At 34.6% G+C, this 15,619-nt stretch overlaps 2 long non-coding RNA genes across 2 annotated transcripts; both read right to left on the reverse strand.

Moving 5' to 3' along the window:
- Window positions 1-5,078: 5,078 nt before the first annotated feature.
- On the reverse strand, window positions 5,079-7,109 carry LOC129901177 (uncharacterized). Its single transcript, XR_008769773.1, has 3 exons — window positions 6,885-7,109; window positions 5,979-6,020; window positions 5,079-5,140 (listed from the first exon to the last, which is right to left on the reverse strand). It is a non-coding gene; the product is annotated as an uncharacterized LOC129901177 (long non-coding RNA).
- A 5,143-nt stretch (window positions 7,110-12,252) lies between these two features.
- On the reverse strand, window positions 12,253-14,480 carry LOC129901216 (uncharacterized). The gene is made up of 3 exons (XR_008769792.1): window positions 14,256-14,480; window positions 13,350-13,391; window positions 12,253-12,511 (listed from the first exon to the last, which is right to left on the reverse strand). It is a non-coding gene; the product is annotated as an uncharacterized LOC129901216 (long non-coding RNA).
- Between the last annotated feature and the right edge of the window lie 1,139 nt (window positions 14,481-15,619).

The following is a 15,619-nucleotide window of genomic DNA, read 5'->3' on the forward strand; positions in this document are numbered from 1 at the left end:
TGCAAATCACAATCAAAACTCAGTCATTCAATCAGTCAAATTCTCAATCAATTATCAATCAAGACTCAAGATGCACAAATGAATTCAAATCAAGGAAATGGACATTACCTTCAACATTCTCATCGGTAGGCACGAATAGATGGGGATATTTAGATTTCATGGCTTCCTCCGCTTCCCATGTGGCTTCCTCAACAAATTGATTTCTCCACAGGACTTTGACTGAGGCGACTTCTTTGTTCCTCAGTTTGCGAACTTGGCGATCAAGAATTTGGACCGGAACCTCTTCATAAGACAAGATATCCTTAATTCCAATGCTATCAATGGGAACTACCAACGAGGGATCGCCCAAGCACTTTTTCAACATCGAAACGTGGAATACCGGATGAATAGAGGCTAGCTCTGGAGGCAACTCCAACTCATAAGCAACACTCCCAATCCGCCTCAAGATCTGGTAAGGACCAATATATCGAGGACTAAGCTTCCCCTTCTTTCCAAACCTCATGACACCCTTCATGGGTGACACTTTCAAATACACCCAATCACCCACCTCAAACTCTAAGTCTCTCCTCCTCACATCGGTGTAAGATTTTTGGCGGCTTTGGGCTATCTTTAGCCTCTCTCGAATAACTCGCACCTTCTCCATGGCTTGATGAACAAAATCGGGCCCAATCAACTTGGCTTCACCAACTTCAAACCACCCAATGGGCGATCTACACCTCCTCCCATACAAGGCTTCATAAGGAGCCATTTGAATGCTTGCATGATAGCTATTGTTATATGCAAACTCTATGAGAGGCAAGTGATCATCCCAATTTCCTTTGAAGTCAAGCACACATGCCCTCAACATATCTTCCAATGTCTGAATGGTGCGCTCTGCTTGGCCATCTGTCTGGGGATGGAAGGCTGTACTCAAGCTCACCTTCGAACCCAGTCCCTTCTGAAAGGATTTCCAAAATTGGGAAGTGAATTGAGCTCCTCTGTCTGAGATGATAGACAAAGGGACCCCATGCAATCTGACGATCTCCTGTATATAGAACTTTGCATAATCTTCTGCGGTATCAGTAGTCTTAACCGCCAAGAAGTGAGCTGATTTCGTCATTCTATCCATAATCACCCAAATGAAATCATGTTACTTTCGGGACTTCGGCAAGCTTGTAATAAAGTCCATGTTGATCATCTCCCACTTCCATTCTGGAATTTCTATGGTTTGGGCTAAACCACATGGCCTTTGATGCTCAACCTTCACCTGTTGGCAATTCGGGCACTTGGAAACAAATTCCACAATATCCCTCTTCATTCCACTCCACCAATAGATTTCCCTCAAGTCATGATACATTTTCGTGGAGCCTGGATGAATAGAGTGTCTGGAACTATGCGCTTCGGCCATAATCCTCCCTCGAACATCATTGACATCAGGTACACACAATCTACCTTGGTACCTCAACACACCATCTCCCCCTTTGGTGAAAACCATCACCCCTTGTTTGTGAACCACTTCCTTCAATCGAAGGAGGACGGGGTCCTGATCTTGTTTCTCCTTTACCTCTGCTACAAGTAAGGACGTAGCCCTATCTCGAACGTTTACTCCACCTTCATTATTCTCTTCTACCCAAACTCCCAATCGAGCTAATCTATGTACTTCCTTCGCCAATTCCCTCCTTCCCTCCTCCACATGGGCAGTGCTACCCATAGACAACCTGCTAAGAGCATCAGCAACAACATTAGCTTTACCTGGATGGTAGAGGATGCTCATGTCGTAGTCCTTGAGTAGCTCAAGCCATCTCCTTTGCCTCAGGTTGAGTTCCCTCTGGCTGAAGACATATTGCAAGCTCTTGTGATCGGTGAATACGTCGACATGCACTCCATACAAGTAGTGGCGCCAGATTTTAAGCGCGAATACCACAGCTGCCAGCTCAAGGTCATGAGTTGGGTAATTCTTCTCATGAACCTTAAGTTGTCTCGAAGCATAGGCTATCACCTTTCCCCTCTGCATCAGTACACAGCCCAACCCGATTCTAGATGCATCACAATAGACCACAAAGCCCTCTGTCCCATCGGGCAGAGTCAAGACAGGAGCAGTGGTTAGCTTGGCCTTCAGTTTTTGGAAACTCTCCTCACAAGCATCGGACCATTGGAACTTAGCCTTCTTTTGGGTCAGCTTAGTCAATGGTGATGATATGTGTTGACACCCAATTTTGACCATCCACAACGTAATTTTTTTAAAAAAAAAAATTAAAAAAATAAAAATAAAATAATGCATATATATTATTATTTTAAAATAATTTTGGTATATATATATATAATATATTAACACCACGCGTGCCCTTCCCATATCCCTATACCATTTTTTTTATTCCACCTTGTCCCCTGCACATATACCCGTATTAATATTATATCTCTTTTTCAGAATATATATATAATTATTCTACCCATGTGCCCCCTAACCCTATAAAATAATAAAAATAAAAAATAAAAAAGCAAAATGTGTCCCCTCCCACTTTTCAGAAAAGAAAAAAAAACAAATATATATATTCACATATTAATAAACTAAACATGTTTTGTCCTCTCTATTCCCCATTTCTTTATATATATATATATATATATATATATATATATATATATATATATATATATTCACATCCAATTTTATTTTTAAAATAAATAATTAATGAAATAAAAATAAATAACATTAATTTATACCACGCGTCCCCATATATATTCTTTCCGAAAAACATATATATATATGTATATATATTCATTTCGGATTTTTATAATATTCATTCCGTATTATTTTAATAATCCGCCCCATTCCGCATTATATAAATATTCCGCTCATTTCGTATTAATTATTATTTTTCCGCCGTTCCGCATTATTTTATATTTTCACCCGTTTTGCATTATTTTATTAATTTGTCCGCTCCGCATTATTTTAATCATCTATTTTCTTTCATTATTTTACTTAATCCGCATACCCCTATAAATAGAGGGATTAGACAGAATAAAAGGGGGGCTTACACGGACACGGACAGGAGGAGAGAAAAAACGCAGACAAAAAAAATAAACTCTTACACTGATTTTGAATATTTCTTTCAAAGTATTTTTGAATTTGCACTTAGCTTTAATTTAAAAACGAGGGTAGATTCGTGACCAAATCACCCCGTTCACTGCCCTGCAACAGGTAATATTTACTTCATATTTCTCTATTTTTTTGTTGTCATTATAATAAAAATATTGTCCTAAAAATGTTATCTTGCTAATTTCGTCACTTTCTTCTTGTTTGCATGAACACTTTGGGAGCAAAAATGGAGTCTCGATATGATCTTCATTCCCTCACATGGAGCGGATATCACAGACTTTCTTGAATAGAAAACAAAAAGATGGCCTCACTCGAAATCATTCCGAGCTACTTATTGTTATAATTATTATTATTGTTATTTCCTCTGTTATTATTATTATTATTATTATTATTATTATTACCGTTATTATTATTATTATTATTAATATTACTATATTTTATTATCGTTATTATTATTATTATTATTTTTTACTTACTATTATTATTATTATTATTATTATTTTCGTTATTAATATTATTAGTAGTTGTACTTGTATTTTTATTTTATTTTTATTATTATTATTATTATTATCGTTATTATTATTATCATTATTACTAGTATAGTTTATTTACTATTATTATTATTATTATTACTATTATTATTATTATTATTATTATTGTTATGAGTTGTAGTTGTATTTTTATTTTACTGTTAGTATTATTATTACTATTATTATTTTCGTTTTTATTTCTATCATTATTATTAGGGTATTTTGTTTACTGTTATTATTGTCATTATTGTTATTACAATTATCATTATTATTATCATTAGTATTAGTAGTATTTTCATTTACTATTATTATTATTATTATTATTATTTTCTTCATCATTATTATTATTAGTAGTAGTAGTAATAGTAGTAGTAGTATTTTCATTTACTGTTATTATTATTATTATCGTTACTATTCGTAGTATTTTATTTTACTATTATTATTATTAATATTATTATCGTTATCTTTATTAGTATTATTAGTATTAATTTCGTTATCATTATTATCATTAGTATTTTTATTTAATGTTATTATTATTATTATTTTCGTTATTAGTATTATTTAGTGTTACTATCATTATTATTATTATTATCATTATCATTATTATTATTATTATTATTTACTGCCATTATTAATATTATTATTTCTATTATTATTGTTATTATTATTGTTATTATTATTGTTATTGTTATTATTATTATTATTATTATTATTGTTATTTACTGTTGTTATTATTATTATTATTATTATTATTTATCATATTATTATTATTATTTATCATATTATTATTATTATTATTGTCGTTATGTTCTCACTAATGCAATAGCTAACATTATATGGATATTTAGGTTTGTGAAACTTTAATTAAAATGGTTCATCATAATAAAAGAAACCAATATTTTTCTTTAAGGCTTAGTTACTAAAAAATATATATCGCATTTAAACACTCACTTAGTTACTAAGCTTTGTTTTCAAAACTTTTGAGCAACCTTTTTATAATTTTAATCATTTAACCTAAGTTTGGCCGGTAATCATTTTTTAACGAATCATGAAGGATGTGTCACGACCTAGCCCCGTGACTAGTGTCCAAATTGGACCCTCGTATACACACATATTATCTATAGTCAATCGGCAATTAAGCATGATAAAGTATTTATATGGGTAGCACGTTGTCTCAAACTGTTACTTATATATATACTAAAATCACCTATTTCTTGGGGAGTCTTAATTGTCAAAAATAAGATAACATAATATGTAAGCCGACAAGGCTTCCATTCTGAATGTAAACGTCCAAAAACATAAGTCATACTAGTACACCGGACAACATCTATATACAACCCACTCATATGTCTACAGACCTCTAAGAGAATTAACAATAGCATATGACGGGACAGGGCCCCGTCGTACCCCTAAATACACAAATATATACATTATAAGGATTAGTACCCAAAGTTTGGGCTCCAAGACAATGGAGCACTTCAAACCCATTGAGTAGAATCCTAAGTTGGCGGCTCTCCAAAATGAGTATTTGTACCTGCAGGCATGAAATACAGCCCCCCGAACAAAAGGGGGTCAGTACGAACTATGTACTGAGTATATAAAACATAAAATACCGTAAAGGAGATCACATCTGAAATAAAGATTCAGGAGTCAAGTATCATAATCAATAAATCACTGTACCTGTGTCTTATAAAATGAAGACATGCATATCATCATCATATATCGTACCTGGCCCGTTATGGGACTCGGTGTCACAATTATATCAATATATCGTCATATGTATATATATACCATACCCGGCCCTCTAGCAAGGGACTCGGTAAATAGAGTAGTGTACACTGATACCGTACCCGGCCCATTATGGGACTCGGTGCCATAATTATATCGTCATATCATCATAATATCATATTATCATATCACGTACCCGGCCCTCTAGTAAGGGACTCGGTGAATAATATAGTGGAATCCATACATGATAACATACCCGGCCTATCGTAGGACTCGGTGAATAATACCATAACAATATGCACGAATAAGGTATCATTAGCAACCTTGCGAAATTTGATCATTATCGGAGACTTAATAGAATAAGCAAAATAGTCCATCATTTGAAACCCAAGACAATAGTCATTATGAATCACACCAATTATGGATTATACTAAAATATGAATTATACCACAACATGAGTTATACCAACTAGGATGGCTGGAATCATACACATGAGTCAAGACATAACAATATAAATTTGAAAATCAAGAACGGTAGCCATCCGAGTATATCTACGAATAAGAGTTTCTTTGGAATTTAAGCATACGTCATTCGTTCGTTTCATATGGATCATGCCAAAAGAAGAAAATGTTAACTTTACATACCTTTAGAGTTTATACGTATATGTTGTCCAATATTGTCTCAACCTATATTAAAACGTTAAGCACTATGATTAAGCTATGGACAAGAATAAAACGTAGTCTATCGTTAGTAGGTTATTTCTAAAAAAAAATGGACAGCACCTCCCCTATACCGCTCACTTTTCCCACTTTCAAACCAGCCATATAATCATCAACCAACATCAACAATCCAAAATATTGACACAAAATAAGATTTATTATTCATGTTACCAAAGCAGTAAATTCGGAAAGTCAAGTACCTCACGTTGTATCTAAATTTTGAAAATGAAAACGGCAAAAATGGACTTTATAACCTTCATGAAACATTTATATCTCTATCTTAAGTTTCCAATGCAAAAGAAATCAACTCAAAATTCATTTTCTACAAAGAGATATCATCAAAATACGAACAGCTATACATGAAGGAATTTTCAATCCAGAATCTGGACAGAATTTGTCTTATGATTCATGCTCAGTTTTCGACATAATAACAGCAGATATAGACTAAGACATAAACATAAGAGTTGTAGGTACGTGTATTAGCTTTCCAAAACATGTTTAATATCTAAAATCGAAGGTCTACACAATGAGATATTTCAGAATTACTACCAGCTACTCAATTCCAAAAACGGGTTTGAACATTCACAATCTTCATACACCTTTTTCCTCCAAATTCAAGAACAACAACTCGTCAACAACATCAAAACAATATCAACCATTATTATACATCATCAATAAGATAATTCCATCTATTTAATCTACCTAAAACAACCCTTTAACCCATAACTCTCAACAAATCACCAAACTAGTTTATAACACTATTTTCTCCGTTTTAATCCGTTAAAACTCTAACTAAACTTGTTAACAATGAAAAGGAGACTTTAATATTACCTTAAATTTGCAGCACCACATAAAATCTTCTCCTTATTGGCTGATTTCTAGCTCAAATTGAAGCCAACGCGACGTACAACAATTTTCTCTTCATGAGCTTCGGATTTCGGGACTTGAATTTTGGTCGGATTTGGGATTTCTCTCAAGAACTCCCTTTCTCTCTCTCTCTCTGGAAATTTCCAGAATTATGTTGGTCTAAAGTATGAAGGAATAGTTACAAAAAATCAGATCTAATTTCGTGGGTATTGGGCCTGACCCGAATTAGAATTGGGTTGGGCCGAATTCACTATTTAGTTTGGCCTGTCAGACTTAAAACGTCTATATCTTATTACTCCGATATCACATTTCGTCCTACGACCTATGGTTGGAAAGATATTTTAATTATCTACAACTTTCATGTTGAGAGTTTTCCCAAATTCTCAAATTATAAAGAGGTTATGGCCTCCCGAAGTCAGCTTACCCGAAACGTGACTTTAAGAAAAACATATTTGATGGCTTCTATTTTGATTTGGCTTAAGGGTCCTTCTTGAGATGTATTTTACTACACATAAATTATTCATATAACTTGGCATCTACAACGAATCATGTCATTTTAAAATTCAAAATTAAAAGTCCTTGAATTTATAATCGTTAGCTTACGAATAATCCAAAATGCAAAAATACGGAATGTAACATTCTTCCCCCCTATTTAGAACATTCGTCCTCGAATGTTAAACCCGCCTCATAAAGTCTTATAAGAGATTTGGGGGAATAGTCTCTTTTTTTTTTCTTTTTTTTTTTGCAACAACAAATAGTTTCATATGTCAATCAATATAATTAATCGAGAGGTTTAGATTACCTGTAGGCGTAGAAAACAAGTGAGGATACTTATCCTTCATCTCTTCCTCGGCTTCCCAGGTCATCTCTTCTCTATTGTTATTTTGCCATAATACTTTGACGGAAGCCACATCCTTAGTACGTAACCTTCTGACTTGGCGATCAAGTATAGCTATAGGGTTTTCCTCATAAGAAAGTTCCTCCATCACCTGGATATCATCCATGGGGAATACTTTAGAAGGATCACCAATGCATTTGCGAAGCATCGACACGTGAAAAAAAGGGTGCACTGCTTCCAAATCAGATGGTAGGTCCAACTCATATGCAACCTTGCCTATTCTCCGAGTAACCTGATAAGGGCCAATGTAGCGCGGGCTAAGCTTTTCTTTCTTACCGAATTTCATTACCCCCTTCATGGGTGACACCTTCAAAAACACCCAATCACTAACCTGAAACTCTAAGGGTCGACGTCGATTATCTGCATATAATTTCTATCGACTCTGGGCTGCTAATAACCTTTCCCGAATAAGCTTGACCTTATCAACAGCTTGTTGAATCATATCAGGTCCGATTAACTTAGCCTTACCAACATCAAACCAACCAATAGGTGACCTGCACTTCCTGCCATATAAAGCCTCATACGGTGCCATCTGAATGCTAGAATGGTAGCTGTTATTATAGGCAAACTCAATAAGTGGCAAATGGTCATCCCAAGTACCTCTAAAGTCAATAATACAGGCCCGTAACATATTTTCTAGCGTCTGAATAGTGCGTTCAGCTTGCCCATTAGTCTGAGGGTGAAATGTTGTACTAAGATTTATTTGTGTTCCCAATCCCTTCTGAAATGATCTCCAGAAGCTAGCTATAAATTAAGCCCCTCTGTCTAAGATAATAGATATGGGAATCCCATGAAGTCTTACTATCTCTTTGATAAATAACCTCACATAGTCCTCTATTGAATATGTAGTTCTAACTGAAAGAAAGTGGGTTGATTTTGTCAGTCTATCTACAATCACACATATGGAATCATACTTCTGTGGAGTGCTAGGTAAGCCTGTAAAAAAATTCATATTAATTGCTTCCCAATATTTTCTCAAGTATTCTCTTAGTTAATTATGCCGTTCATAGACCTCCTCCGTTTGTCGACTCGCTTTAGTTCATTATAACGCACTCCAAGTTCTACTAGTAAATCGAAATTTCACCAGGGTAATATTTTGGTACTCCAATATTCTTTCTTTACCCTACTATGACAATCCATATTCTGGAATCCTCGGCATCATGTGTAACTTTCTGACTTTGACTTGAAGGTCTTTAACTATCATTTGTTTTTACCTCTTGATCTTGATCTTTTGGGTTGGTTATCAATTAGTGTTAAGGTTCCTTCATCTTATAACCTTACCGTCATCCAGTAACCAGTAATCCGCCTATTCTGATTGTCTCGGTTAAGTCATTTCATAATTTCCTTTACCCTAACTGGCAATATTTTAGGCATAATATCTTGAGTCATTTCTCTATTTTTGACTCAAACTTTTCTATTGCCCCTTTACTCAAATTTTCTCTTACTTCTCTTACCACACATACTATTGCAATCTTTATACGAATATGTGTAGGTGCTTAAATCAGCCCAGAAAATACCTAAATGTCGCCACGTTAGTCTTTATGCAGTTCCTATATTTTCTCTTACCTCTTTCAGTTGATATCAGAACTTACCTATGGCTTTTGCCCCCAATACTAATTATATCTCTATAGTTTTTCCTCAAACCATCTTATACTTTTTTTTGATGTATCCGGAATATTGCAATCGCATTGTGGTTACTAAATTCTTATTCTACTTATCAAGTAATCACTTGATATCACCCTTAGCATACCAATATTCATAGGCTGCATAACCAATCTTGTAGAATTTGTACAACGTGTATTCAATTCTAATCATAGTCTTTCCTTCTCTTGGCTTATTCTGCTATAAATTTCTTATTGTACTAACACTCACTTGCTGTCTATTTTGTCATACTTGCATCCCTTCCTTTACTTACTATTAATTTTTCTCATTTTCTACCATATGAGAGATTTCTCTCCTTTGCTACTTGTATATCCCAATCTTATTAGCCGATAATTACGTTGCCAACATCTCAACCTCTAATCTAGTATAACCTTGCTATCATTTATAATATCTTCGAGCTACTTGTTACTATTCTCATGTTGTATTCGTCCTTTTTATAAGCATCCATCTTTTGATGTCACACTATCCAAGATTTTTACCAATAATTCTGAGCACCGTCTCAAATATCATCTTGGTTTTATTTTTCCATTTATTGCTGACTTTCAAATTTTTCTAACTTGTTCCAGCATGGGATCTCATATGAAGTTTAGGTGTTCACCTTAACGTGTTGCAGTGTCAGTTAATTTCATCTTACAGTTATATTTTTCTCATCCACTTCCCCCCTTTAGGGTGTACCCATATCATTATCTATTTATATTCTACTCTATGTCCCCATTTCAAATTTTCAAATTCATGCGATTCTTTTCCAATACATTATCTCTGTCTTTCTTTATATCATCAATAACTTAGATTACCCATGTACGAAACCTTAACACAATTACAAGGTGATGAGAATTCCCGATATATAGTACAAAATCTCGTCTGATAAATGGTACTCAAATGATATAATTAATGTAGCAATTCATTCAAAGCCACATTCCATTTATTCTAATCAGTAATTAGCTAGTGTTTATAATCGTTTTAAATTCTCTATTCGGTAGCACTTATATTCTAGTGATCAGTGTTCCAAGCTTTCTTATAACGCTATCTTTATCTCAATAGATATCACATGTTCCTCTAGTAAACTCACAATACATCCGTTATTTTTGCAAATCTACATTTCCTATCATCTAAGGATTTCACTATTTTTCGAGGTGAAGTCACATATACACAATACTCCTTTATGCCTTATACGCTTTCACCCTTGTCGTGTACCCAATACTAACTTTTAATCTTACTCAAAATCATATCCATTAGCCACTTTTCCGCCAGACTTTACTTATTTTCATAACGATTCTCATCATACTCACATTATATTCTGTTCTTACTCAATCCTATAGTGTAACACTTTTTAACCTTATTCACGATTCTTACTAAGGGTCAATTATACTCGATGGACTAAGCGTACTTAACCTTTTTGTAAATTATCCCTTAGTATCAAAACCCCTTTCGAATCATCCTAGCATTTAATGAACAACACATGAAATACATGATCCTGAATATTCCACAAGTTTATGTTTTTCATTCACCAGTTCCATCTCCAATTAATTGGTTAAGGACTAATAAAATGTTATCATAAGGCATTCTTCAACCACCACCAAAAGGAAGCTAGAATCCAACGAGCACCACCGGACCTCTTAGTGCTTGATGCACCTGGTTTACCTCCAAGGTTATTCTTTAAATTTTGAATGAATTATTTAATTCACAAACTAATTGTTGAGTGCCTTGTACTTCTCAATGGAAGTAAAACTTAATTATGAGACGTATTTTTTTTTCCTTCAACAAAAGCTTCTTTTAAGGAAAACATGCGATTGGAAGTTATCTTGGTTCGTTTAAATCAATTCTAAATAGGCTTTTTCCGAAATAAAATTTCCCAAATAAAAATGGTGTCCCTTAATGATGAGATTGGGGTATTTCTTAACTCTTTACTACAACACAATAAATTTACCTCATGGTTATCAACCTTCAAAATATATTATGAACTTATGTCCCACTTTCTCTTCTTTTTTTTTTTCTGAAAAAAAAATGGGCAGAGTTTCCTCTGTATTTCTTACTATCCCAAAATCTGCACGCAGAAAATACCAACAATGCCTCACAGGTTCATCATATATATATTCATATCATATCGCAGCCACACAGGGCACCCAATATCAACAACAGTATGAAAATGATGGACTTACCTCTTATGTCTGACTCGAACTGCACCTGTTACACTTTCATGTCTACTTTTTCTTTCAATTTTCAACTTTACATTTCAATCATACTTCAATATGCTTACCTTATCCACCATACCTCTTTCGCATCATTACTTACCCGTATATTGTGTAGCTTCCAATATCATCAATCGTTTTCTTCTATCGATGTCGTTCTTCAGCTGAAATCAAAAGATAGAAAAAAAGAATTTCATGTCCTATGGCTGGGCTCTATCGCACGATCTTAGATATGAAAGAAAGGCAACGTCCTAAATGTCCTGTAGCCTCCTGTTTATAGATGTGGTGCACAACACACCGATAAACAAGACTCTACTAGACACGGTCTGTAGACACTCCGAGGATGAACTGCTCTGATACCACTTTTGTCACGACCTAGCCCCGTGACTAGTGTCCAAATTGGACCCTCGTATACACACATATTATCTATAGTCAATCGGCAATTAAGCATGATAAAGTATTTATATGGGTAGCACGTTGTCTCAAACTGTTACTTATATATATACTAAAATCACCTATTTCTTGGGGAGTCTTAATTGTCAAAAATAAGATAACATAATATGTAAGCCGACAAGGCTTCCATTCTGAATGTAAACGTCCAAAAACATAAGTCATACTAGTACACCGGACAACATCTATATACAACCCACTCATATGTCTACAGACCTCTAAGAGAATTAACAATAGCATATGACGGGACAGGGCCCCGTCGTACCCCTAAATACACAAATATATACATTATAAGGATTAGTACCCAAAGTTTGGGCTCCGAGACAATGGAGCACTTCAAACCCATTGAGTAGAATCCTAAGTTGGCGGCTCTCCAAAATGAGTATTTGTACCTGCAGGCATGAAATACAGCCCCCCGAACAAAAGGGGGTCAGTACGAACTATGTACTGAGTATATAAAACATAAAATACCGTAAAGGAGATCACATCTGAAATAAAGATTCAGGAGTCAAGTATCATAATCAATAAATCATTGTACCTGTGTCTTATAAAATGAAGACATGCATATCATCATCATATATCGTACCTGGCCCGTTATGGGACTCGGTGTCACAATTATATCAATATATCGTCATATGTATATATATACCATACCCGACCCTCTAGCAAGGGACTCGGTAAATAGAGTAGTGTACACTGATACCGTACCCGGCCCATTATGGGACTCGGTGCCATAATTATATCGTCATATCATCATAATATCATATTATCATATCACGTACCCGGCCCTCTAGTAAGGGACTCGGTGAATAATATAGTGGAATCCATACATGATAACATACCCGGCCTATCGTAGGACTCGGTGAATAATACCATAACAATATGCACGAATAAGGTATCATTAGCAACCTTGCGAAATTTGATCATTATCGGAGACTTAATAGAATAAGCAAAATAGTCCATCATTTGAAACCCAAGACAATAGTCATTATGAATCACACCAATTATGGATTATACTAAAATATGAATTATACCACAACATGAGTTATACCAACTAGGATGGCTGGAATCATACACATGAGTCAAGACATAACAATATAAATTTGAAAATCAAGAACGGTAGCCATCCGAGTATATCTACGAATAAGAGTTTCTTTGGAATTTAAGCATACGTCATTCGTTCGTTTCATATGGATCATGCCAAAAGAAGAAAATGTTAACTTTACATACCTTTAGAGTTTATACGTATATGTTGTCCAATATTGTCTCAACCTATATTAAAACGTTAAGCACTATGATTAAGCTATGGACAAGAATAAAACGTAGTCTATCGTTAGTAGGTTATTTCTAAAAAAAAATGGACAGCACCTCCCCTATACCGCTCACTTTTCCCACTTTCAAACCAGCCATATAATCATCAACCAACATCAACAATCCAAAATATTGACACAAAATAAGATTTATTATTCATGTTACCAAAGCAGTAAATTCGGAAAGTCAAGTACCTCACGTTGTATCTAAATTTTGAAAATGAAAACGGCAAAAATGGACTTTATAACCTTCATGAAACATTTATATCTCTATCTTAAGTTTCCAATGCAAAAGAAATCAACTCAAAATTCATTTTCTACAAAGAGATATCATCAAAATACGAACAGCTATACATGAAGGAATTTTCAATCCAGAATCTGGACAGAATTTGTCTTATGATTCATGCTCAGTTTTCGACATAATAACAGCAGATATAGACTAAGACATAAACATAAGAGTTGTAGGTACGTGTATTAGCTTTCCAAAACATGTTTAATATCTAAAATCGAAGGTCTACACAATGAGATATTTCAGAATTACTACCAGCTACTCAATTCCAAAAACGGGTTTGAACATTCACAATCTTCATACACCTTTTTCCTCCAAATTCAAGAACAACAACTCGTCAACAACATCAAAACAATATCAACCATTATTATACATCATCAATAAGATAATTCCATCTATTTAATCTACCTAAAACAACCCTTTAACCCATAACTCTCAACAAATCACCAAACTAGTTTATAACACTATTTTCTCCGTTTTAATCCGTTAAAACTCTAACTAAACTTGTTAACAATGAAAAGGAGACTTTAATATTACCTTAAATTTGCAGCACCACATAAAATCTTCTCCTTATTGGCTGATTTCTAGCTCAAATTGAAGCCAACGCGACGTACAACAATTTTCTCTTCATGAGCTTCGGATTTCGGGACTTGAATTTTGGTCGGATTTGGGATTTCTCTCAAGAACTCCCTTTCTCTCTCTCTCTCTGGAAATTTCCAGAATTATGTTGGTCTAAAGTATGAAGGAATAGTTACAAAAAATCAGATCTAATTTCGTGGGTATTGGGCCTGACCCGAATTAGAATTGGGTTGGGCCGAATTCACTATTTAGTTTGGCCTGTCAGACTTAAAACGTCTATATCTTATTACTCCGATATCACATTTCGTCCTACGACCTATGGTTGGAAAGATATTTTAATTATCTACAACTTTCATGTTGAGAGTTTTCCCAAATTCTCAAATTATAAAGAGGTTATGGCCTCCCGAAGTCAGCTTACCCGAAACGTGACTTTAAGAAAAACATATTTGATGGCTTCTATTTTGATTTGGCTTAAGGGTCCTTCTTGAGATGTATTTTACTACACATAAATTATTCATATAACTTGGCATCTACAACGAATCATGTCATTTTAAAATTCAAAATTAAAAGTCCTTGAATTTATAATCGTTAGCTTACGAATAATCCAAAATGCAAAAATACGGAATGTAACAGGATGCCTAACCCCTTCCCTTTAGGATAACTAGAACCCTTATCTAGAATCTCATAAGCTAAGTAGACCACTAATCGGAGATCATTTTTAGCATTAAATAAGTTAATTATTTAGGTATCCTAATTTACCTTTAAAATAATTAGGTGGCGACTCCTTAAAATTAAATAATTTAGGAATCATCAATATGTTGTACACCGTTTGACCTCGAATTAAAATGGAGTATAACAATATGGATGAGAATCCCTCTACAAACCTTTGATAATACCCGGCCAAACCCAGGAAGCTCCTTATCTCTGTCGGGGATGTGGGTCTGGGCCAATTCTTCACAGCCTCAATCTTCTGGGCATCAACCTGAATACCATCTCCGGATACAATGTGGCCTAAGAAGGCCACTGATGCAAGCCAAAATTCACATTTAGAGAACTTTGCATACGGTACCTGGTCCCTCAAAGTTTGTAAAATGACTCTAAGATGATAGGCGTGCTCCTTTTCATTCTTGGAGTAGACCAGAATATCATCTATGAATACAATCACAAACATATCAAGATATGGTTTAAACACTCGGTTCATGAGATCCATAAAAGCCGCGGGGGCATTAGTCAACCCAAAAGACATGACCAAAAATTCAAAGTGGCCATAACGAGTCCGAAAAGCAGTCTTCGGAATATCACATTCCCTCACCTTCAACTGA

Source organism: Solanum dulcamara, chromosome 8 (genome assembly GCF_947179165.1).
Source record: "Solanum dulcamara chromosome 8, daSolDulc1.2, whole genome shotgun sequence".
NCBI classification, from domain to species: domain Eukaryota; kingdom Viridiplantae; phylum Streptophyta; class Magnoliopsida; order Solanales; family Solanaceae; genus Solanum; species Solanum dulcamara.